The 26155-nt window shown below is 40.6% G+C and overlaps 1 pseudogene across 1 annotated transcript in view; it reads left to right on the top strand.

Moving 5' to 3' along the window:
* The first annotated feature begins 1200 nt into the window (after positions 1-1200).
* Positions 1201-26155, top strand: part of LOC143737669 (cadherin-18-like) — an 82275-nt pseudogene continuing 57320 nt past the window's right edge. The window contains exons 1-3 of the transcript XR_013203694.1: positions 1201-1341; positions 7246-7730; positions 24658-24952. The product of XR_013203694.1 is annotated as a cadherin-18-like (transcript). The remainder of the gene's footprint in view (positions 1342-7245; positions 7731-24657; positions 24953-26155) is intronic.

Here is a 26155-nt window from a genome sequence, read left to right on the forward strand (position 1 = left end):
ATTGTGTTCAGGGGTGTGCTTTATAGTTTCCTGGTCGATGACGTCACTCGTGACGTTCCGTCTCGCCATTGGGCTGATTCCATACGTGCTTCATGACGCACAACGCAAGAGGCGTTCCCGCAGCGTTTCACGCAGCGTCTCGTTCCTTCAGGGAACTAGGGTTACATACGTAACCCGGGACGTTTTTTCCCCCCACAATTTGATATAATAGTTTTGTTTTTGAAAAAAAAGAGAAAAAAAGAAAAACACTTTTAACATTATATTATTGTATATATATATATATATATATATATATATATATATATATATATATGCACAATTACAATTTGTAGCCTATACTTTAAAATTAAAATCAAAATATGCATATATTTAATGACAGCATTTTATATCTTTCTGCATCTTCATTTTACATAAGCCATCCTCAAGCCCACCTGCAAGGACACCAGCAGAGATGAAAAAAGGTTGGAGAGAATGTAAATAAATAAATGGAGTCGAAAAGATAAATCATCAACCTGTGCTGGTGTGGAGGCTGAAAGAAAAAAGGGGAAACAAACCTGGAGGTAAATGATGGATAGCCTAAGAGAGCAAGCTGAGAGTTTGATGACTAGGAGTTGCGGTACATAAAGCTCCTTCTCCCCCAAGGCCTTTGTTTTATCACATTTTCATTTTACCTTTCCACAGAGCTACTGCCCTGTTCCTGATGCCCTCTGTTATGTTATGAGCTGACAGAGCTTCCTCCTTGAGAAAAAAAAAGGCCTTCGGTCTTGTGGGGCTCAGCATACACACGCTTCACATCCCTCTTGCTTTCCCCATGCTCCCTATATTATTAATTAGGTTTCCTTCTGGAGCCACATTATTGCCTTAAACCAAACACTGCTTGCACTGCTCACTACTGAGAACATATGTGCCTCTCCTTGCTGCGAATGGAGAGAGAGAGAGAGAGAGAGAGAGAGAGAGAGAGAGAGAGAGAGAGAGAGAGAGAGAGAGAGAGAGAGAGAGAGAGAGAGAGAGAGAGAGAGAGAGAGAGAGATGTAAAGCAAGAGAAAGGGAGCGAGCGAGCGAACGGATAGGAAATGGGCGAGGGAAAAAAGCAGAGCTGACTTTCCCTGTGTGTGTGTGTGTGTGTGTGTGGATATGACAGCGCGTGTAGCCGGCCAATCAGAGCGCGCCTTCTGAGCTGCTGCAGGCTGGCAGATTTGGGAGCTCTAGCGGTTCTGTTCTGGACTGGATTGTGCTGCTGCACACATACTCTCTGTGTGACTTTAAAAAAATGTGGTGGAACATCAGGAGCGCTCCTCCGTATTCCAAAGCCTTGTCATCTTTTAAGGAAAGACTGAGAAGGTAAGAGGCACTCTGTGTGCTTTTCTTTACTCATCTGCTGATTGAAGCTTGCTGCCTCTGTTTGCCTGGCTTGTGGTGAGAAGGCATTCGGAGAAAGTCTAGGAGTTGTTCTAGTGTACATGTGGTCATAGACGAAACGGAGCAGCGGGACGAGGGAAGGAAAGCAGTGTCTGTCCATTGATCTGTGCCTCTTTCATTACTCCAGTACTTTATCGTGGCTGCATGTAATTCTTCAGAGCTCTGTCTCACTTTCCAGTGAACAAAGCTCAGCAAGTGAAGCTGTTCAAAGTCCTTGTGTCTGATTCTCTAGTGATTCTTGATTGTTTCATGAAAATGGACGGCAAGCTTTCTTTCTACAAATATGTAATGTATTTATTATTGTTTATTTCTTTACTGCTAATCATTTACAGCTAAGATGATAAAGAAATGGTTGCAGTGGACTTCAAAACTCCACATGTGAAAATGCTTTATTGTTATATATTTTTTTAATAAGTGTGCTGTACATACAGAAGTGTATTCTTTATTGTTCTTAGAAAAGCATTCAGAGTAAATTGGGGGTGCCTAACAAAAAGACATTGAGGGTTGTCAATGTTGGTTGTCTGACAATGACAGAGTGATTAGACCAGCCTGTATTTGATGCATGGGGGAAGTGGCTTGCTTCAACCAATGCCTCCATGCAGTGGACATGCCAAGGTGACAAATGCACATCAATGGATCCCTGGAGTCCCTCCCCCGATATTACTAATCCTATAGCTGGCAATCAGTCTCAGCATCACCTTTTCCTCATGCCACTGGATTTAGTGCAGACGGCAGGGAGAGCTTTCAGGTTACAAAACCACTTCAGTTCTATATAAAGAACTGCAATTTACTGCTGAGAAGTGAATAAGACATGAGAAGTAGAGAGAGAAAATATGAAATTGAATAAAGTGGGCTGAATCAACTACACTGGGGAAATTTTACTGCTTCATGTCTCAAAGGTTCTCTATGATGCATGAGCCGACTCCAACATGGAAGGAATACTCTGGGTTTAGTACAAGTTAAGCTCAATCAGCATCGTTTTGATTTTTACTAAAAAAAAAAAAACTCTTATTGTGAGGCACTTACAAGGGAGGTGAATGGGGCCAGTTTAAAAGAAGAAATGAGACACGTGAAACTTTTATAAAAGCGCTTAAACTTGTGTATTATTAAGCTGCAAATTTTTTCTCATAATTTTTATGGTCATTTTAAGGTTTTAGGTGTTATGTTGCCTGTAAAATGTAGTTGTAAAATTGGATATAACTTTACACACCAAAGGTTATGTAAATCACAAAGGTATGTGAACATCATACTAAAATAATATATATATATATATATATATATATATATATATATATATATATATATATATATATATTATTGGCTATACTATTGAAAGAAAGGGGCTTTTAATGTTTGCCTATTGACCCCATTCACTTCCACTGTAAGTGCCTTATTGTGACCCAGATTTTTTCTTCTTTTAAAGAAAAGCGGGGGCAAGTCTAAACTATTTTTTGTTGTAAGTGCTGTCAGTTGAGCTTAACTTGCACTGAACCCGGAAAATATTCGTTTAACACTATCTCACAATACAGAATGACTCCTAGATTCAAATTCCATTAGTGACGTTTCTTTTAATTTGCATGTTTAAAGAGATTAATTCAAGCAATGAGTGGGGTAGAGCCGACAGGAACAAACATGGAAAAATGTCATTGTGAGAAGACGCCTCTCAGCCTCTGTTCCATCTGAGCCTCAATCCATTCCAATTAGCATCCTAATTAGCTGCACTGGATTCTAATCAGTATTACAAATTTGTTTTGAAGACCTCAAGAAACCTGCGTGGATCACTCGAGACCCCTTTGCTTTTGAAGTGCAGAACAAGGGCATGCGTGTTATCGGTGCCTCCTGGCCTACTGTGCTTTTAGGTGTTGCTGGAGCAGTGTTTTGTTCACATGTGTAACACCTTTTTCTCTGGCTCAGAAAGTTCATTATTTAACCTTTGTTAACCTTGTGTTTTGACACTTCCTGTGAATCTCAGCTTAATATACTTAACTAATGAATTGATTCTTCAAATTCAAATTCAAATTCACACTACTGCATGAGTACAAAAATACAAATGAAAAATCACCGTTTAATAAGGCTTAAACTTAATTGAAATTGATCATTGTATAAAATGGTCACATTGGTCTACGTCTTGGTCTAGACATCAATATTACAGATAAATGCACCTTGCATGGCAAATTGCAAGGATGTGGGTTAAGCACCTGAAAACCTTTTCAACCATCTGTTTTAACATAAACCACTGGAACATCATGAAAGGAAAGGGAGCTGTCACCCAGTATTAGTCAAAATGCACTCAAAAAGCAATTTCTTTTCAAGGCAACACAATAAGCTTAAAAGAGCGAGTAAAGGCTTTGCCCTCCCTCCTCCTCTTGAAAAATCTTCAGCAAGACTCAGTAAATAAATTGCGCTTCTGATTGAGCAGATGGACATTATTCTGAATGAGAAGCTAGCATATTCATTTCCTTTCGAAACTAGACTCGTGCTTTTGCTTTTATTCTTTGAGAAGAAAAAATATTTTTTGCTCTTTTTCTTTCATGTTTAGCCAGTAAAAAGCAATCGCCATGTTTTTTTTAATTTAATTTTTTTCCTTTTAAAAGATTTTTGTTTTTTAGAACCACATCTGGCTCACATGGCAACTTTTTTTTATATGGAATACAAAATAGATCAACTAATTTACATAATTAGAATTACATTTTTGTGTAATTAGCATAAATTGATGAAACTGGGACTGTTTTTTTCTGTTCCGTTTTGAGACAGTAGTGTCCAAACCAACATTTATCCACTCATGCTTCCATTAATTGAGTTACAAGGTGTCAAAAAAATCTCAAAATACGATCCATTCCTTTATGACAAACACACTGTCCAGTGGCCTGAGGCCAATAGTCTGGTAATCATTAATAGACTGGTGTTCAGAGTTCCATCAAGCGCGGTGAGTTCAGTCAGGCAAGTTCACATCAATTACGTTTCATCACACAGATTAATCCAGATTCACAGATGTGAGTTGCTTCATTTAGATGTTTATCTTTAGCTCTTACTCATCACAATCATTTATAGTTCAAAATACAAGTCAGAGACTGTTCTTCATATGAGTTTGTTTGTGTATATAAATGGAATTTACTGTATAATGTGGAATTTCACGGAATTTGTCAATTTTGATGGATAAATAAAAAACAAGTCAGTACACATCAATCAAATATTAAACAGTATTTAAATATAAATCCGTTTGAATGAATGGTGCAGACATGCGGTTTCATTTACATTTACCACACACACAGACACAGATGTTTTCAGCCTCTGGCGCCTCTATATGAGGACATGAATGCATAAACTTCATCTCCAGAGCCGCTCTGAGGTTCACTATGAGCCCAAAATAATTCAAGTGGGAAAAAAAGGGAAAAAATAGAATTTGGGAAAAAAATTAAACAGATTTCATAGGGCCCCAAGTATGTGACAAAAGAAGTATACAAAAGAAGTTGCTCAAAATAAGTACCTACTCAAGAGAGTATGTGATTTTGGACGCAGCCCCTGTCTTTATGAGTGAGTCATTGAAACATTCTCTTACCGATTTTTTCAAAAACACTGATTCATTCAGTAATTAAATAAGTGAGTCTTTAAATTATTCACTCAATTTATTTGTTCAAAAACACTGATTCATTTGTAAACTAACAAGTGCCTTGTACTGCATCCAAAATCGCTATAAAGTTAGTGAAAATCAGTATGTGACGAGTTCAATGTCCTAATTCACAGTACTCCTCAAAGAGTAGAAAATCAGTATGTGACGAGTACAATGTCCGAATTCACAGTACTCATCAAAGAGTAGAAAATCAGTATGTGACGAGTACAATGTCCGAATTCACAGTACTCATCAAAGAGTAGGCAAAAAAGTACCCGGATGGCCGATTGTTTTTTTTTAACTAAAAATAAGTACCTACTCAAGTCAAGACAGTATAAAATTTCGTACAAAGCCCCTGTCTTTATGAGAGTGTCAGTAAATCATTCGCTAACTGATTTGTTCAAAAACAGTGATCCATTTAATCGATTCTTTTAGGAATTAAACATCACTGCTGTGTTGCTCGGACACTCGTAACAATTGATTGTTTGGCGCTGTTCTTTGGGATCTATTCTCATTTGCAGAGCAAACATGGATGAAGTAATTGGCAATAGTGTGTCTAAATTGGCAATAGTGTGTCTAAACTTACTCTGTATTAAATCCTTGTTTATTCAACTGTTATAAGAATGCGGCCTTGCACCTGAATGACTCTGTATGCTACAAAATAAACATTATTCAAGTTTAGGCTGTAAAAACACTGTTCTTAACAATAACCAATGTTTGCTCTTTTGATTAGTACAGAGGTTTCTGGGTTCAAAAGCACCATTACACTGATGCTTTTCTAAGGAAAAAGAGAATATAAAGTTACTTTTGAACTTAAAAATATGTTTCTATAAAACCTTGTGATTATTTATTTTACTCACAGTGTATGAAAAATACAATTACCAGTGATAGAATGGTGGCACTAATTCTCCTACTGTGTGGTCCAGTTAGTGAATTTAGGACACTATAAAACTTTACAATGTGCCTTTTCTTCTTATTCATTCGCTCATTAAATAAACCGTTACCCCAACAGTACAGTTTATAGCAGCTGCTTTTGAAAGAAACTGATGTGTTGACCTGTAAATGCTCAAACTCTCTTTAGTTTTGAAGAACATGCTAATGAACCTAACCTAACCAAACTGTTTTTTTAATTCTCTTGTAGTCAAGCTGTTATGACTAAAACTTCTAGAGAATAATAATTATTTCTGTTAGTTCTGCCAGTGTTGGTGGTCTAAAACAATTCTCTCAGCATGTTCATCATTTGATATATCAGTGGCTCTTTCATTGAGATAATAGCTAAAACAAGCAGCACTTTTAATGAAATTCATTCAGACTCATTAATTTTGACCACTTCTATTTTGTCTACTGAATTATTGGCCTATGTGGGATAATTCATTCACATAATAATACACATCCTAAAATTCTGAATCTCTGCAATATCAAATAAATTTTCTGTAAAATTTCTGCCAGAAAAATATTTTGGAGAGATTCAAGTTACATTCACATGTCATGCTGACATCTTTCCTCACAAACATAAGGAGTTTCTCAGGTATCTCACTGTCAGTTTGTGACCATGAAATATATAATCCGGTCATATAATGTTAGACCCCTGGGACAAGGCTTCAGCATTACTGTAACTATTTTAAACATGGCTTGGAAATTAAATGTTCAGATATAGCTAAGTTGATAGGAACCACCCCCCCCCCCCCCCAGTGTTTCTATTGTCATTTGTTTATTTGTTCTTTGCTTTTTTTAGCATCTTAGACATCGCAATTTCCATTCGTTTAGAAAAAGTCTAACCCTAAAGCGCTTTCACTCACTTATGTCAATAACCCTCATGCCGTCGAGGAATGAAGAGCACGAGTGAGTTTCTCTTCAACAAGTGATGAATCCAAATTGTCAGGAAGGCAGAAGAGATGAGAGCTATCCGTTTTTTTTTTACGAGGTATCCATGGACATGCATTGCAGACCTCGCCACGCTGGAGCTCTCATTACACGTCCCGTGCACCAGCAGTCATGATCTCTGCTATACAGGAACAGCTGTTCCATCATTGTATTAGATGTTTCATTGAAAGGCAAACAGCAAGATCGCAATGGAGGTTTAGGCCAAATTTCATATCTTAGGTCTTCACAGCAACAGTTATTCTGAAATTTTCTGTGGAATTAAAATGTAATCGCTGGCTGTGTTTCATTTCTCCCTCCATAAAAGTACAGTTTGTCATCTTTCCTTCACACAGATGTTTCGTGGAAATCTTCCATTGCCTCCAGTGAGTCTCCGGTTGTCGGCGACTCTCCAACGAATCAACACGTCTTGCCCTTGGCCCACGATGTGAGTGCTGCCCGCTGGGTCTCTCCTACAACAGGATTTTAAACCATGGCCATCAGCCAAGTCCTGCGAACTGGTCCGATCGGTGTCTAGAGCCGCCCACCGTGAGAGAGACCTCTGTCTGGGTGAGCGAGAGCGGGAGTTCAAACGTTGCGACTCTTTAACATGAGAGCAGCCAGCAGTCCTGCCTGTCTGTCCCCTCTGCTGCTGTGCCTATGTGTGCTCCAGAGGAGCTATGGGACCCCTTCTCCACCCAGCACCACATTCACCCACAACCAGACCAAACTGCCCGACAGCGACACGGACTCGCACCATCGTCCCAAACGAGGCTGGATCTGGAATCAATTCTTTGTTTTGGAAGAGCACATCGGGCCAGAAGACCAGTACGTGGGGAAGGTAAGAGCCCTTTTTTTGTTTTGATCTGTGTGCAGGTGTGGTCAAATGTGCTTAAAGGTTGGGTAGGCAAATTTGTTTTTATAAACACTTTTGCCATACTGGTTGAAATATCTTGATAGCAATCAATAATATAAGTGGTCTGAATATTAAATAATTTACATATCTTCTGTGGAAGTCTCAGGACCAAAAATAATTTTCGTCCAATCAATGCATTTAGTCCAAATGCAAACCTTCCTGCCAACATACGCATTTCCATACCTCCGCGCACCCTGCTTGCACAGACATCACACACACCATCAGCGCGTTCCTTAAGGCTATGCAGAGTTATAGACAGACAGTCTTAGACTGCTGGAAAACAAACAGCAGCCAGTTTTTACAGTTCCTCCTGAACCAAAACAACGAGCGCTTATGCTGCGTTCAAGACATGTCGTAACCATAACTACAAGATGGCAACCTGTGACGTTCTACCCCGAGCCGTCCTCAGACTCAGATTTATGCAGTCAAGTAGGACAAGTAAGAGCTCTGTAAGTTGTTTACGTTAATTATTTTTGTAATGTTATGTGCTTTAAAACATGAGGTAATTTAACGCCATCTCTCATGGCGCTTTGCAGACTCTGCTCTGGCTGTGTGCGTTCATGTGTTTTGGAGGAGACCTGGCTTTGAAAGCACTCTGAAGGGAGGGTGGGATTATATGCTTCAAAGGTAGCTTCCCTTACAAAAAAGTATATTTCAAGTTCATTTTAAGTAAACTTAAGTAAAATTCAAGTATGTTTTAAGTATACTTATATCAATTTACTAAAAGTATACTTGTAACTTTACTGTTTCAATACTACTGTATGCTGCTAAGACCATATATGTGAACAATATATGTCTTATTTAAGTTTATTAACATATGCAAACAATTGGTATGCTATATGGTTTTCTATAGGTTTATACCATATATGAAATAGTAAACATAGTATATACGTGTCCACTCTATATGAGCATATATTTCATATATGGATATTTCATATATGAGATATATATGTCAACATATGTATTATACATATATAAACATATATTTTATATGAGATAAATGTATATGTCAATATATGTAATTTTTCACATTTCTAATAAGTTTCACATATGGCTGTGCATATACTGTACATTATGTTTCACACAATATGAGCATAAATGTCATCTATGGACATGATCAAAATATGTATTACACACACACACACACACACACACACACAATCAAACATATATATTACATTTATTATACATACATAAACATATTTATATGGGATATATTTGTCAATATATGGATTTGTTCCTTTTTCAGATAGGTTTCACATACTTTATATGAGCATATATTCCATATTGATATGTCATATATATTACATTTCCGTATGGGAAGCCTCTCCGAAATTGCCTACCCTACCTTTACACTGTGCAGGTGATTTTCTGAAATAAACCGTGTATGCTTTGTTGAGAAAACGGTTCTTTGAAAAAGCACTGTTTTAACTGAGAGACAATGGCTGAACGTCATGTTTTTGGACTATAATTGAAATGTGCGATGTCAATGTATTCCTGTAATCATATTTTCTTGGAAGCGAGTAAATAGTGCAGGTGACTAATCAGAAACAAAATCCATGTTTCTCTGAACAGCATGTTTTTGTCAGAAAATTGATTTGGCTTACAAATTAAAGACTGACCTGTGACTGACATCCACCCTGCTAATAAGAGCACAATTATTTTGACTGTCGACTACAGAGAAACGAGAGGATCTAAAGGCCTTTTTTTGTCTCTATTTATTTCATTGTCTTCTTACGCAAAGTTGGAGACAGCTAACATGTTCTTATGATAATCATTTGAAGCACCTTTTATTCTGTGACTCCGGAAAAAATCCAGAGATCTCTTTCTGGCTTATACACATCAGCAGAGGTACAATCAAGTATTTTGCCCATTCGGTTCTGTGAATACTCGCCAAGACTGTCAGCTCAGATAAAACCACTGTTTCATGGGTTGGAATAATACAGGGTGACATTGACAGCGTTTGACAGTGACTCAGCAAGGTGAAGGTTAAATGAAGATAGCAGAGTTTATGAAGAAACGGCCGAGGAGTAATCAATTGTCTACACCTACATCCCTTAGGAACTGAGCTAAGTGTGTGAGTGCCATGTTCCTTCAAGCACCATTGGACAGGTGCTTCAAATCTGCACACTTGAGTGTAAATACAGACATGTGTATTTGTGCTAGGGATGTGAAACCATCCCATTTCTATAATGGTCCCATTAATAATTTTTTTTAGTACTTTTAAGAAAACAAAATTTGAAAAAAGTTGCTATTTGAACAACCAGTACTCTAGATTAGTTAAGGATAACAGTCAGCTCAGGAGTTTGACTACACTGGTCCCGCTTTTGATTCACTGAAAAGAACTATAGAAAGAATGACTCGTAGGATTCACTTTCTGTAATTGGATTACTGGTTGTGCTAAATGGTTTTGATTCTCTGACAAGAACCGATTCATTATAGTAATTGGTTTTGTAATTGGATTACACTGATTTTGATTTTCAGAGAAGAGCTGGCTTCTAAGAGTCATTTGTTCTGTAATTGGTCTACCAGTTGTGATGTATGGTTTTGATTCACTGAGAAGAACTGATTCATTAGAGTTATTTGTTTTGCAATTGGACTACATTCACGCTATATGATTTTTTGATTCACTAAATAGAAACACTCATAAGACTGATTCTTTTCAAAGCCTGACCACACTGCTGGCTGCGATGTATGCTTTTGATTCACTGAGAAGAACTGACTCATAAGAGAGATTAGGCATCGGAGAGATTTTACTAGAATTGGACTACACTAGTCATACTGCAAATAGTATTTTTAAACTTAGTTTTTAAACATCAGTAGAGTCAATTCAATTGAGCTATTGTTGCAGCACTTAATTTTTATGTTGCTGTGGTGTGACCTGTCTGTAAGAGATTTGAGTTAGCTGAATATTTTCTCTCAGGCTTTCTTAAACTGCAGTGACAGAAATGGGTTGAGGCTCTCAGTAGCCTCCTACACTCCTCTCTTTTTTTCACACCTTCTCCTGTCTGGTCCCTTCAGACCACCATCTTTTCTTCTCTCCACTTCAGTGGTCAGACAAAAAGAGGTTTTGGGGGCCCAGACAGACATGTTCTACTAAAACCCTGCCTGTCGTCAAATATCTAGTTATGGGAACATAAACTATGTCACTTTATAAAAACAGATGAGAATTTTCATTGGGACCATCTTTTGTGGGTTAGAAACGGAACATACACATATGATATTTGGTTAGAAAGAAATTATCCTGAAATGTGGTGGATAAAATACAATTCAACACCCGCACAGCTCTGAAAACTAGTAATTTTGTTACTGTTTGGCCATCGTATTTCATAAAAAAAGAATATAATTACGAAAAGCAATTTGGGGGGGGGGGGGGTATTTTCTAGGGAAATGATGTAAACTGTGTTAAATGTTTGTATTTAGCCAATTAATTTGATAATTTTTTTGTCTTTTGGACAAAAAATGTTTTATAAATTTAATCAGCATGTTTTCGTCGTATTGCATTTATTAATTGGAGTCTATTTTCTTTTCTGACTAAAATGGCATATCGTTATATAGTTGATGAAAGTAACCTCTAGGAGGCCAAACCAAATTTTCAATCAGGAGGACTCCAAAAGAGGGTGAATTGTAGTTAATTAAGTAATGGAATCAGTCTTTCAACACTGAACCCTGAGCAAAACACTGTATTGTGCTTTGCAAAATAGCATCAGCCAAATGAAAATAAACGTATATATTGTATATTTAATTCAATTCACATTAATGTGTAGAGCTCTTTTCACAATACAGTTTCAAGGCAGGTTTACAGAAAAATGCATGTTTCTACATTGCAATTTAGTGTTATCTGTTTACAGAGTTGACTGTCATAGTAATGTTAATTTGTCAAAAATGTACAGTTCTAAGATAATTCAAAGCATCCAATTAGCTAATACCATGTATTAATTTAGGCAGAAACAATGATCTCATTAAAGCAATTATTACAAGTTGTGATCATAATGATTACAAAATATAGAAACTGTTTTTGTAACATTTGAAATATGAATATCTAAAGACAAGTTGCTGTGTAATATAACACCAAATTGTATTCTAAAAGCTTCTGTGTACAAATATACAGGGTTTAATATATATAAATACATGCACACACACACACACACACACACACACACACACACACACACACACACACACACACACACACACACACACACACACACACACACACACACACACACACACACACACACACACACACACACACACAGTACCCGTCAAAAGTTTGGAAACATTACTATTTTTTAAGTTTTTGAAAGAAGTCTCTTATGCTCATCAAGTCTGCATTTATTTGATCAAACATACTGAAAACATTAAGAAAAAACTGTAATATTGTAAAATATTACTGCATTTTAAAATAATGGTTTTCTATTTTAATATACTTTAAAATATAATTTGTTTCTTTGATCCAAAGCTGAACTTTCATCAGTCATTACTTCAGTCTTCAGTGTCACATGATCCTTCAGGTCCTCACAAACCTGTGACATATCAATACAAACGTCACCAACAAGTGAGATCACCCAAATATTTCTTTCGCAGATCCATGTACAAAGAACAATCATACAAGAAATGCTTCTCGTCTTCAATCAAAGAGGTATTAGTTAGATTACAATAATTACAGATTCTCTCTGTTATTGGTATATTACTCCACCTGTTTCTAATAGCTAAACAGTGCCGTGAGCATCTGAACAAGAACAAAGATCGTATCAGCTGTATGTAATGTATAGATGCAATGTAGCTCTCCTGCCATGCACTTGAGCACTTTTTAGTTTGAAAAAAAAAAAGCAAAAGAGAAAAAAATTGTTTAGTATATTTTAGCATAGCAGATACAATTTGTTCTTCGTACTGTAGATTATTGCTGTGGTAAATATGCTCCCTTTTCATGTAGAAAAGCACACACACATGCACACACCAAGACACCCAGAAAGAGATGCAAACGCACACAAATAGCTTAAGCTTTGAAATTTGTAATAGAGAGCTAGCAAGCTGCTGGGGCTCTCGATGGTCTCTTTCAATGTTAATCTCCCCACCAGCAGACTGGTAGCACACATTAGTGTGAATGTGTGATAACTAGAGAGGGTCTACAGTAAAACAGACTTTGGAGTAGAGGAAGACCAATAGAGATCAGTCCACTGTCATCCTATTGGTGTCGGTCTGGCTGATGAATATCTGTCACTGCAGATTTTAAAATGGTGGATTACATTAAACCGCTCACCTCCTTCTCACTAATGGCAAATTACCAAACTCAGTGCCGCCCATGCACACTTCCTTATTCTGACGTGAAGGGCTCTTGGTGCAGTGTAAAATTGACCTTTCCATCAGCACGCCGACTTTAATTTGCGGTTAGCGGTGAAGGCTGAGCCCTGATTTAATCAGTCCTTTCCTTCTTGTAGCGTGGGCAGTTTATCAAGCCCCTGCACAAGGCAACCTGTGCTCTCAGGTCTGCGGCAGCTGTAACCGCAAACATTGCATCACGGTCATGTCTGCATTCTGCAGAGAGAAATGTTTTTCATGTATATTTTTTCTGTGCATTCTTAATGTAGACATTGTTATGAATATTAAAACAGCTGCTGGAATGAGGTCGGTCGAAACCAAGGCACCTCTAATGAGGTGCTTGTTTTGACAACATAGGTTGTTTCTTCAAAGTCTCATTTATATGTGCACAAGTGTATTCTTAAAGGGATAGTCCTCCCATAATGAAAACTCTGTTATAATTTACTCACTCTCGAGTCGTTCGAAATCTGTATGACTTTCTTTCTTTTGTGGAATATAAAAGAAGACATTTTGAAAAATGTTTGTGACAAACAGTTTCAGTTCCCATTGACTTCCATTGTATTTTTTGTCTATACAATAAAAGTTAATTGGAACTGTAATTGTTTACCAACTGTTTACCACAATACCTTTTGTGTTCCGCAGAAGAAAGAAGAGGCTTGGAATGCCATGAGGGTCTCTGTCCCTTTAAAGCACTTAAATGTTTGTGCAAGATTGTGTAGTGTCACCTCATAACATGCATACATTAAGAAGGCTTCTGATCCATAAAAGGTACTCTAATGCATCTAAATACATCACTTTCGCACCACAATAAAATGTCTTAGAGCCCTGAATGAAGCGTAGACTAGAGTGTGTGCATGTGCATGTTTGAGAGGGTGTGCAAATACTCAGTGGTCACCGTTATAAGTTAATGGCAGAATGTATTCCGAGTCGGATCAGTCTGCTTAGCATGCAAAATGTGCAACACCCCCGGTTTGTTTCAAATGGATAATGAGTTTTCATTGTGCTCAAGTGTTTACTTTGATTTATAATCCTATTAATCGCATTTGATTCATTTGTATTTTCTAGGCTGGCTGCTTTCAGATCTGTCTGGCAGGTATCAAAGCCTTTCATTTGTGTGGCAATGTTGTGGAGGGGTACAGCGTCACACTTTCTGCAGGACGAGTCAATGCATTCTATCTCCCACTCATCTGCCTCCCCCCCTCTCCTGTTTTTTTGTGACTTTTTGGACACAGGATGTTGACTCTTAAAGTCGTTTGAATGCTAGTCAGCATTCGAAACGTCTCGTTACTAATGTTACCTCGGTTCCCTGAGAGAAGGGAACTTGTATTGCGTAAGTAGCTTACGCTATGGGAGACAAACTCCTTTTCTCAAGAATATTGAAGCCAAATTTTTAAAACGCAGTGCAGCTGCACAGCAGACACTAAGCTGAGCGTCAAGAGTGGTCATTGGCTGTGCTGTGGCAACTGTACGAACCTATGGCGAGGCGGCTCATGCGTGCGAACCAATCAGGCCGCTTCGCGCCCTGGTGCGTCATAGTCCGGCAGAATGGGCATGGCTTATAGCTATATAAGTCCCCATTCTCGCCATAAAACCAGGTTAAATCGACTGAAGCGATCCCCCAATCTAAGCACTGTAGCAATAGAAATTACAACTTTAGGAACATACCCATGCTTTGGCTTAAGGACGACTCTGGAGTCGTTGGGTCCGAATTCAAGGCAGAAAGTGCTTACTGAAAGTGCTTGCAAATCACCAAATCGCTTAACTGACACCAGCGCCAAGAAGAGAGCAGTTTTGAAGCTTCTGGTCAGCGAGCTGAAGCGGCTCAAATGGGGCTCCTTTAATGGCCTCCAGGGCCATGAAGAGGTCCCAGAAAGGCACGGAGGGGGGTCGAGGTGGGTTTAACCTTCTGGCCCTTTGAGGAAGCTCACGACCAGGTCGCTTCTTCCCATTGATTGCCCAGCCACATGAGTGTGAAATGTGGCCCCTTTTGCTAACAGTTTCGACACTTCTGTGCGAAGGACGTGAGCCACGTCGTTTCTCACGGCTCCAAAGTGCGGGGGTCTGCGAGCGAACTGTAGCGAGTAGCCTCGTTTTATTGTATTCAAAACCCATTTTGATATACCGGGGATGGCCTCCCAGGCCTTGGCCCGCATAGCTAGGGGTTGAATTATGTCTGGGGGCGGGCCCTACATTAAATATGTAGGGATGTGTACTTTATAGTGGGCACATGACCTACATTTATTACACCTCCAGCGCGAGCCAGGGAGAAAACTAGCATTGTGGAAACAATGCTTATGTGCAGGGGTGCCAACTTCATTGTGGGCACACGACCTACATTTATTACACTCCCAGCATGAGCCGGAGGGAGAACAGACAGACAAGTGCTCTTTTTGTGCTTTATCTGGGTCGCCGTAAAAACTGCGTTTGTTTGCATGTTTTAAAACAGACCCGTTTACTGCAGTAAATACATTTCCAGCTGCCTGAAAAGAGGGGACTGGGAAATGTGTACGAGGGGACGGGGTCCCCGTCGCTCCGGGAACTGCTGACGTTTTGCTGAACGAGAGCGTTGACGTGCCTCAGTCGTTGGACGAGGCTGGGAGACAGGCGGCGTTGGCTTTAAAGGCTTACGGGGCTGTGCCATTTTGTGGCAGCCCGAAGCAGAGCTGGAGCATGTAGGAAGGAAATGACGCATAGCCTGCAATGCTTTCTGAGCCTCGGTGTAACGTTCCACGAAACCCTTGACTGCTGGCCCGAACAGTCCGGTGGTGGAAATAGGGGAGTCCAGAAAAGCTGCCCTATCCGCATCCTTCATCTCTATTAAATTTGACATTTAAGCACTGTCAAGTACGCCATGCTCCTGCCAATCGCCTGGGCGGTTGCCTTGCCAGCTTGCAGAGCTAAGTCAATAGCGTTGCGCAGGTCTCTAAAAGTATCCGGTTCAGGTCCAGACTCGTCCATTGAGCGGAGAAGTTTAGCCTGGAAAACTTGGAGCACAGCCATGGTGTGAAGCGCCGAAGCAGCTTGGCCAGCGGAGGTGTATGCACGGCCGGCGAGAGCTGAAGTGACGCGGCAAGGCTTGGACGAGTGAGTCGCTTTAGCTTTCCATCCCGTGGCGGTGGGCGGGCAGAGGTGTGCAGCCACCATTTCCTCGAAGGGAGGAATCGCATCGTAACCTTTTTCCACAGTGCCGTTGGCTGTGGAGAGCGCTGAGGAAAATTAAGGCTTTAGGCGAGCTTAATGTGGAGCTTTCCACGACTTCGTTAGATTGTCGTGTACCTCAGGGAAGATAGGTGCAGGCCTCCACTGAGGGGCCTATTGGCACCCCTGCGGGAACCATTCGTCCAACCTGCTACGTGTGGGCTCCTCAGGCAAAGACCACTCGAGCCCGAGGTCTTCAACGGCCTTAGTCAGCACGCAGAGAAGCTCTGCGTCGAGGCTGAATCTCATCACTCGTGCTAGCTTGTGTTGAGGGGGCAGTGAGAGAATGGCTGTCCTCCTCGTCGTCCTCCTTGTCTGATGCCCCGAAAGAGACGAGACCGGCCGCTCACTGAGAGGGGTGTTGGTCCACCTGTGTGAACAGGACTGGCGAGGGAGTTTCTCTGGGAGATAGCGAGGCACGCGGGGACGGGGCCGGCGTGTGCTCGCTCGTAATTGTCCACTCTGGCATCCTTTGTGCACTTCTTTTTGTGTGGCTCGAGCAAAGGAAGAGGAGCAGATGCGGGGTCGTTGATGGTGAAACTGGCCAGTTGAGCCCGCAGTGTAGAGAGCACCATCTCATCATCAGTGGAGACTTGCTGAAGGAGATTAAATCTGGTTTTATGGCGAGGATGGGGCCTTATATAGCTATAAGCCACGCCCATTCTGGCGGGCTATGACGTGCCAGGGCCTGAAGCTGCCTGATTGGTTCGCGCATATGAGCCGCCTCGCCATAGGTTCGTGCAGTTGCCGCAGCACAGTAGGGCTTTGACTTTGCCCAAAAATAATATTCGAAGTTTGTTTGTTTATTAATATTAATATTTGAATATATTCGAATATTAATTATTAATATTTTGACCATTAAATGCTGCAGCGCTAGGGCTAAGGGGGCTTAAGCCCTGGATGTTTTCAGTAAAGCCCCGAATATATTGTTACCTTGTCTTTCTCATAGAGCAAAACAATTAATCAGAAAAACAAATGTGAATAAGATTACAGCTGCCACGATTGATTTACCTAATCATGAAAAGTGCATAGGTTATTACAGTTTTATTTATATTTTTACCTCTGCATTAAAGGTACTTGCAACGTGCTTTTGCAGCGTTGAGCATTGTAGCCAATCACAGACATGTCTGTTGAACGCATCGGCCAATCAGATGCGTTTAAATTAGTTCCTGTGCTGAAGATGTGTTTTGCGCGAGCTCACCGTCACCGAGTTCTACACTTTTCGCAAACCTGTCATTATTATTGGCAATAAACTTAAGATGCAAATAAGAGATTCTCGGCAATGTATTTGATCGTTGCTTTTCAAATTGTCAGGAGTGTAGATTTCGAACTCCTCATCAGGAGTTGTTGTTGTAGGCCATTGTTTTGATATACAAAATATGCGCTGCGCTAACCAGGACACTAACGTCACCTACAGGAGCCCAGATGACCAATAATTTCCTTGCTAATGAGCTCGTGATTCACAACTTCACCAGGCGTGAAAAAGCCTCGGAATCTGAATTTAAAACAAAGTTTACAAACAAACACATTTACAAAAAATAATGCCCATAACAGGTTTGAATATTAAAGGCTGCCTAATATTCGTTTGAATATAATTTTTTTTTAAATATTCGAATTCTATTTCAGTTAGAAGTTCGGAGTCAAAGCCCTACAGCACAGCCAATAACCGCTCTAGACGCTCAGCTTAGTGTCTGCTGTGCAGTTGCACTGAATTAAAAAAATTATATGTATTATTTTCATTTTCAAAAAATACTTTAGTACTACTACTACTGCTACTACTTCTAATATCAATAATAATAATGAATGTCAGTAAAAAAAAATGTTTTTTTTTATTTTTTTTATTAGACAATGTTGCCCTACTCATTTACTTTAGTGATGCAACATATGTCAAAGTGACACAGGTTATTCATCTAGATTTATTTTTATAAATGCTAAAGTAATGGCTTAACAGTAGTTTGGCTGGTGGTAAACTTGACTCACCAATAGCCTGCTTGGCCTATATCAGCAGAAAAAGAAAATTAGTTTCAGATTACTAAAGATAGCTATTTTTCCTTTAGGTGTAACATGCACCGATCATGTACAATAAGACCAGGACTAGTCAGTAAATAGAGTAAATTTAATGTTGAAGATCATATTGGTGTATATGTGCATACTTTTTTTTTTGAAAAATTAAAGGAAAAATGAACAGCATTAGGACATTTTCTAAAAAAACAAAAAAAACAACAACATCTATTTCATCCTCTGTTTAAGGAATTGTGTAGTGATAGAACGCATTATTCAAATACTCTATCCATCTCTTCGGGAACCTAATGCATTCGGAGGAGTGAATGGTGCTTCCATAAATACGAGGCAAGTTCAAAACAAGGGTCACTCATTTTCAAGTGCATTGTAGGAGGATTCATCAATCTTTCATAATGCTGGATGCCAGCAGGTGAACATTAGGATACATAGCTGGATGAAAGAGGTGGACAAACGCATCCTCAAACAATGGCGTTGGTTTGGGTCACGGGTTTAGCTTTGTGCATAAGAACTTGTGTTTGGTGCTGTTTAATACTGTATGTGCCCTGCTGCATTGCAGCTGTAACCAGGCATATACAAAAAGGGTTGTAGATAAAGCAATAGCCCCAGAAATTTTGTGGTTTCAGGCCCGCCTGGCATATATATCTAAGAAGGTGAATGTCCCTCTTAGCCAGGGGGAAAAGGTTTGGAAGGTGAACGTCATTCTGACTAATTGCTCACTGCGGTGGGATTACACAGGCTGCCAAGAATTATGGGAACACGGTGGGAAAAGAAAGCTGCTTGAATAGCAACCCAGCAACATGCCAAGTAATGTTTTTTTTTTCTCCACACCAAGGGCCATGCTCTGCCAATTCCTGCTGCTCAGATTTTAATTTTTTGGATCAGACACATTGCCTTTTTTGAGGCCACATTAGTGATAATTAGCAACTGAAATGGCAACATTTATTGTTGGATGAGTGGCCTGAAAATAGCTGTGTTTCTCCATTTCAGGTAGTCTCATCCAGCTTCCTATACATCTGAAGCTTTCTGCTATTTTGCATGCATTTTTTTCCAGCTTGTGTTACTTTAATTACATGAGCATAGCATATGTGATACTAATTAAATGAGTACCACAGATGGTTTCATATATTGATTTTCACTGAAAGCTGACATGAACAGAAGTGATCGTTTATGTTCCCTTTTAGTCAGTCACTACAAGTTACATCAGTGACTGATGCAATGGGGGTTTCTCTTAGAAGCCTATCACCTTCGAGTTCTACAAAACGAGCCAATGGCAAAACAATGCCATGGGTCTGCGGAATTTGCATAGCGCAACTCCGCCCCACCTCGTCGGTATAAAAGAGCTGCGCATGCAGTCTTGCATTATGTTTCTGCTTCGGAGCCGAGTCTTACTTCACTTCTCTCCACTGCAAAGCTGTCTACGAGTTCAAAAGACAAGACGAGCGACTCTTCAGTAGTGTTGGTGTTACGGCTTGTTCCAGCGAGATCTCATTCCTGCTGCTGGTCTGTGCAATGATCTGCCAACACTGTGTGTTTTCTCCCTGGGTGATAGTTATGGAGTTTTCTCAATTGTGCAGCCAACGAGCTCTCACGACAACGCTCATGTCCCGGGGAATGGAGAATCCATCCCCAGACGGTTCAGCTAATTTGGAAACAGTTTGGCGACGCACAGGTTGATCTGTTTGCTTACCCAGACACTTTCCACTGCCTCTGGTTTTAATTCCTGACCGAAGGGACCCTCAGCACGAACGCACTAGCACACAGCTGGCGGTGGGGCCTCCGCAAATATGCGTTTCCCCCGGTGAGCCTTCTCACACAGACCTTGTGCAAGATCAGGGAGGACGAGGAGCAGGTCCTTTTGGTTGGCCCAGCCGGACTTGGTTCTCCAAACTGGTGCTCCTCGCGACAGCCCCTCCCTGGCCAATCCCTCTGAGAAGGGACCTCCTTTCTCAGAGACTGGGCACCCTCTGGCACCCACGTGCCGATCTGTGGAACCTGTATGGGTGGTGGCTACCATCAGTTCAGCTAGAGCCTTGTCCACGAGACACGCCTACGCTCTGAAGTGAAACCTCTTCGTCACCTGGTGTTATTCGTGCAGAGAAGGTCCTTTCTTCTGTCCTTCCACCCTTAAGGTTTATGTGGCTGCGATCTCTGCACACCACGACCTTGTGGAGTCAAAAACGGTAGGACAGCATAACCTGGGCTGGCCGTCAGGTTCCTTAGAGGGGCGAGGAGGTTAAATCCTCCTCACCCCCTACTCATGCCCTCTTGGGACCTCGCAGTGGTACTATCTGCACTGCAGAGAGCTCCCTTCGGCCCATTGCAATCAGTCAAGCTTAAATACCTTTCTATTAAGGTGGCGCTCCTGGTTTCTTTGGCCTTCATCAATAGGGTAAGGGACCTGTAGACATTTTCGGTTGACAAAACGTGCCTGGAATTCGGGCAGGCTAACTCTTACGTGATCTTGAGACCCCGGCCTAGATATGTGCCCAAGGTTCCCACCATTCCTTTTAGGGTTCAGGTGGTGAACCTGCAAGCGATGTGCCTGAAGGAGGCAGACCCAGCCTTGGCACTTCTCTGTCCAGTGCACACCCTTCGTGCTTACGTAGGAAGAATGCAGGCAGCAGAAAGGAAAGGCTCTCTCCAAGCAGAGGTTGTCTCACTGGATAGTGGACTCTATTGTCTTGGCATACCATAGTTCAAGGCCTGCCATGCCCCCTAGGGGTGAAGGCACACTCCACCAGGATGTGTATTTCCGCGGTAAGGCTCTTTGAGTATGCGTTTTTCCCTTGGCAAGTCCACTTTGCCACCCCTGGGGTTGAATCTTCCACCCTGCGGGCTGGATACCTCAGTGTGTTCCATATGCATCCCGTTCGCTGGTCATATGTGTATTCTGGAAGACCTCCCTACGGGCAGGAATTGTGTTGCATATTTTCACTGGGATTTGCTTCCCAGTGTACCTGGGTATTCCTGCCTTTCGTCAGTGCTAGTCTCACGACAGGGTGCTCAGGCTTGTGCAGGGCACTGGAAGACAGCCGCTGTGACGTGATTAAATAGAGACCCCCATTTCGTCAGTCACTGACGTAACTCGTAGTGTATGTATGTATGTACATATGTAACCCTCGTTCCCTGAAGGAGGGAACGGAGACGTTACGTCCACCTGCCACAACCGCTGTACCGCTGGAACAGAAAATAAGTAGTCAACTGACCAAGGGCTGTAACTTACTTTGCTGTGTAAATAAATAAATAAGCAAAATTAGGTATTTGAAGGATCAGCATTATAGTTGTAGACTGCATATTTCTTTATGCAAATTCTAAATACTTGTTTGGATATTTATATTCGCTATCACAGAAAATTCTTACCTTCAGGCCAAACTGGTGCTCCTCGCGACAGCCCCTCCCTGGCCAATCCCTCTGAGAAGGGACCTCCTTTCTCAGAGACTGGGCACCCTCTGGCACCCACGTGCCGATCTGTGGAACCTGTATGGGTGGTGGCTACCATCAGTTCAGCTAGAGCCTTGTCCACGAGACACGCCTACGCTCTGAAGTGAAACCTCTTCGTCACCTGGTGTTATTCGTGCAGAGAAGGTCCTTTCTTCTGTCCTTCCACCCTTAAGGTTTATGTGGCTGCGATCTCTGCACACCACGACCTTGTGGAGTCAAAAACGGTAGGACAGCATAACCTGGGCTGGCCGTCAGGTTCCTTAGAGGGGCGAGGAGGTTAAATCCTCCTCACCCCCTACTCATGCCCTCTTGGGACCTCGCAGTGGTACTATCTGCACTGCAGAGAGCTCCCTTCGGCCCATTGCAATCAGTCAAGCTTAAATACCTTTCTATTAAGGTGGCGCTCCTGGTTTCTTTGGCCTTCATCAATAGGGTAAGGGACCTGTAGACATTTTCGGTTGACAAAACGTGCCTGGAATTCGGGCAGGCTAACTCTTACGTGATCTTGAGACCCCGGCCTAGATATGTGCCCAAGGTTCCCACCATTCCTTTTAGGGTTCAGGTGGTGAACCTGCAAGCGATGTGCCTGAAGGAGGCAGACCCAGCCTTGGCACTTCTCTGTCCAGTGCACACCCTTCGTGCTTACGTAGGAAGAATGCAGGCAGCAGAAAGGAAAGGCTCTCTCCAAGCAGAGGTTGTCTCACTGGATAGTGGACTCTATTGTCTTGGCATACCATAGTTCAAGGCCTGCCATGCCCCCTAGGGGTGAAGGCACACTCCACCAGGATGTGTATTTCCGCGGTAAGGCTCTTTGAGTATGCGTTTTTCCCTTGGCAAGTCCACTTTGCCACCCCTGGGGTTGAATCTTCCACCCTGCGGGCTGGATACCTCAGTGTGTTCCATATGCATCCCGTTCGCTGGTCATATGTGTATTCTGGAAGACCTCCCTACGGGCAGGAATTGTGTTGCATATTTTCACTGGGATTTGCTTCCCAGTGTACCTGGGTATTCCTGCCTTTCGTCAGTGCTAGTCTCACGACAGGGTGCTCAGGCTTGTGCAGGGCACTGGAAGACAGCCGCTGTGGCGTGATTAAATAGAGACCCCCATTTCGTCAGTCACTGACGTAACTCGTAGTGTATGTATGTATGTACATATGTAACCCTCGTTCCCTGAAGGAGGGAACGGAGACGTTACGTCCACCTGCCACAACCGCTGTACCGCTGGAACAGAAAATAAGTAGTCAACTGACCAAGGGCTGTAACTTACTTTGCTGTGTAAATAAATAAATAAGCAAAATTAGGTATTTGAAGGATCAGCATTATAGTTGTAGACTGCATATTTCTTTATGCAAATTCTAAATACTTGTTTGGATATTTATATTCGCTATCACAGAAAATTCTTACCTTCAGGCAGTAAAAGCAGTATTCTGTTACAGAACATTATTGCATAACTAATTTGAATATGGTGGGATTAACCCATGTTTATTAGGAGGTATCCTTTCACCCCAGTGATGCATGTGTATTTCACATGAAACTCAATTTTGTCCTGGTTCGTAGCCACAGGCTTTAGCCTCATAATTTCAGGGTAGCTGAGTCTCTACCATGCCTTTTTACCCCTGAATAAAAAATAAAAATAAACTTAAACTGCTTAGGAAACCATTTCCTCTGAAAAGTATCTCCTCAGAACACATGGGGTACCCTTATGCTCATTTCGTAATGTGAGTTCTATTTAAAGAGCATGCTAATTAAAAATTAGGAGCATTCTGTGACGAGCTGGGATTCGGCACAGTCATTATTGTGATAAATTTGTCATGAAAAAAAAGTAAGCGCTTGAACTGTATGACATGTCATTTATCCCACATATGTAAAGGTTATGACAGGAGTGTTTCAATGTATTTGTGTTCTGACTTCAAACATTTATTTGTAAGTCTTTGTCATTTAATTTCCTGTTTTCTTAAAGTTAGATGATTTAAAAGTGCAAAGACTGACATTTAAAACTATTCTATGAAGTTGCTGTATTTCTAATGGGGACCAAAAGTCTGAGACCACTAAGGAAAATGTTTCTATTTTACAATTTCTATCGTTTTTATTGGAAACTGTTTTTATCATCATAATTTAAATAAAAGGTTGAATTGAGAAATTAACATAGGCTAAATCATGCTGGAGAACATGATTAGTATTCAAGTATCCAAATAATTTTGTTCTTCAGTGGAAGCAATAATATATGACTGTCTGTACAGAGAGTCACATGGTCAATGTCACTAGTGGGACCTACTGTAGAAATAATACAGAATCTGAAATGTTTATTATTTTTCAAGATTCTAAAACTTTGTTTATATCCTGGTTTAAATGTTATTTTAAATCCCGATTCAAATTTCTAATTGTGCGCCATTCAGAAGTGAGAATACATTTTAAATTCGAGTTAAGTTTCCTGAATTTGAATTGAGTTGGCTGAGATGATGTAGAATTACAGATCACATTTAAATGCTAGGAAGTAGAATTCAAATGAATTGAAATTAAAATAATTAATATAACTGTATTTTTTAAATAAGCATAGTTTGTCAATACAGTCAATAAAGTTTGATAAGTGTAGACACCAGTGAATAAGATAGATAGATAGATAGATAGATAGATAGATAGATAGATAGATAGATAGATAGATAGATAGATAGATAGATAGATAGATAGATATCCCTCTAGATAGATGTCTCTCTTTCTAAACTGCATAAATAATCTGCATTTTCAACATACCACGATGTGTCAGAATATGTTATTATGTGGTTTTAACACCGCAGAACATTTACATTTGGTTTAAGGCAAAATAGCAGTGTTACAGAAAATAAAAACATCTTTTCTTTGTTACTTTCAGTTACACTCAAACTCAGACGAAGGTGATGGCTCCGTCCAGTATTTACTCTCTGGAGAAGGTGCCGGTTCCATATTCATAATCAACGACTTAACGGGAGATATTCATGCAAAGAAAAGCCTGGACAGAGAAAAGAAGAGCCATTATGTGCTCCATGCACGGGCCATCGACCGCTTCACCCACAGAGCTGTGGAACCCGAGTCCGAATTCATCATCAAGGTCCAGGATGTGAACGACAATGCCCCCAAATTCCCAGAGGGCATCTTTTCAGCCTCCGTGCCTGAGATGGCAGACATCGGTGAGCCAATAGTCAGGACCTTCTGGCTCTGGGGGTTGTCTGAGGCTGTGCCCGGGGAACACAAGAACGTTGTGTCAGTAGAGCATAGGTTTTATTAGCTGCCTCATCAGTTCAACTGCAGATAGGAGCCTTTCTGGCCTGGACCCGGACGAATCACATGCTGCTGGTTGGTTGCGGTGGATTTATAGTAGGATTTATTAAAGCTATTGTAAAATTGTATTGTAAAAAAAAAAAAAAAAGCGCTACGTAAATAAAGGTGACTATTGTTTCTTATAGAAAGCCTCTCAAAAGGATACTGTATGTTGTCTGTTGTAGAAAAAGAGATTTCATGAGTAATGTCAAAATCAAACGAGAATCTCACATAAAAGCCTCAAAAGTATGTTCACTCACGCATGGGGTGCAAATGTTTTGAAGTGCTACCAATCTAAAGCAGCATTCGATACACAAAAACCAGCTGTGTTTACGTCTTTTACACCCATATCTCAATTTGAAACGTCAATGTTTTATAGATCTGTGCTATCCACCCTAATACATGAGTAATCCACTTGCAGAGCATGCAATTTGCATCAATGGCAGTGCACATCAGCTCTGCAGTAAATGGACTGTCAGGAAAGTGCTAATTGTCCATAGAGTTCTTCCTTCCTATCCAAATCAATTGGCTGGACTCAAGCCAAAGAGCTGTGAAATTATCATTCCTCACAACCTTTCGGCACAATGTCCCCCTTATTCTATAGCTGTGCGGGGGCACAGCTATAGAATAAGGGCAAGGTTGTTTTTGTTTGCTCTCATGTTTTTAATGAAGTGCATTGAGTCTTGACAAATATTAAACAAACAGAAGGCTATTATATGTATCTGTTGCCATGACAAAATTATCTGTACAGTATTCGGACAGAACTGAATGTGGGCAACAATTCAAAACTAAATATAGTTTCCATACAGAAAATATGCCTTAACATAAATAAATATTAATTATATACATTTATATTATATGCCTACAATACCGTTCAGATGTTTGGGGGGATGTTTCTGAAAGATGTTTCTTGTGCTCACCAAAGCTGCATTTATTAGGTCAAATATGCAGTAAAAAAGTAATATGTTAAATATTATTACAATTTAAATATTATTACAATATATATATATATATATATATATATACATATATATATATATATATATATATATATATATATATATATATATATA

The sequence above is a fragment of the Siphateles boraxobius genome, unplaced genomic scaffold (genome assembly GCF_051911475.1).
Source record: "Siphateles boraxobius isolate OS27281-9 unplaced genomic scaffold, OSU_SipBor_1 1, whole genome shotgun sequence".
NCBI lineage: Eukaryota > Metazoa > Chordata > Actinopteri > Cypriniformes > Leuciscidae > Siphateles > Siphateles boraxobius.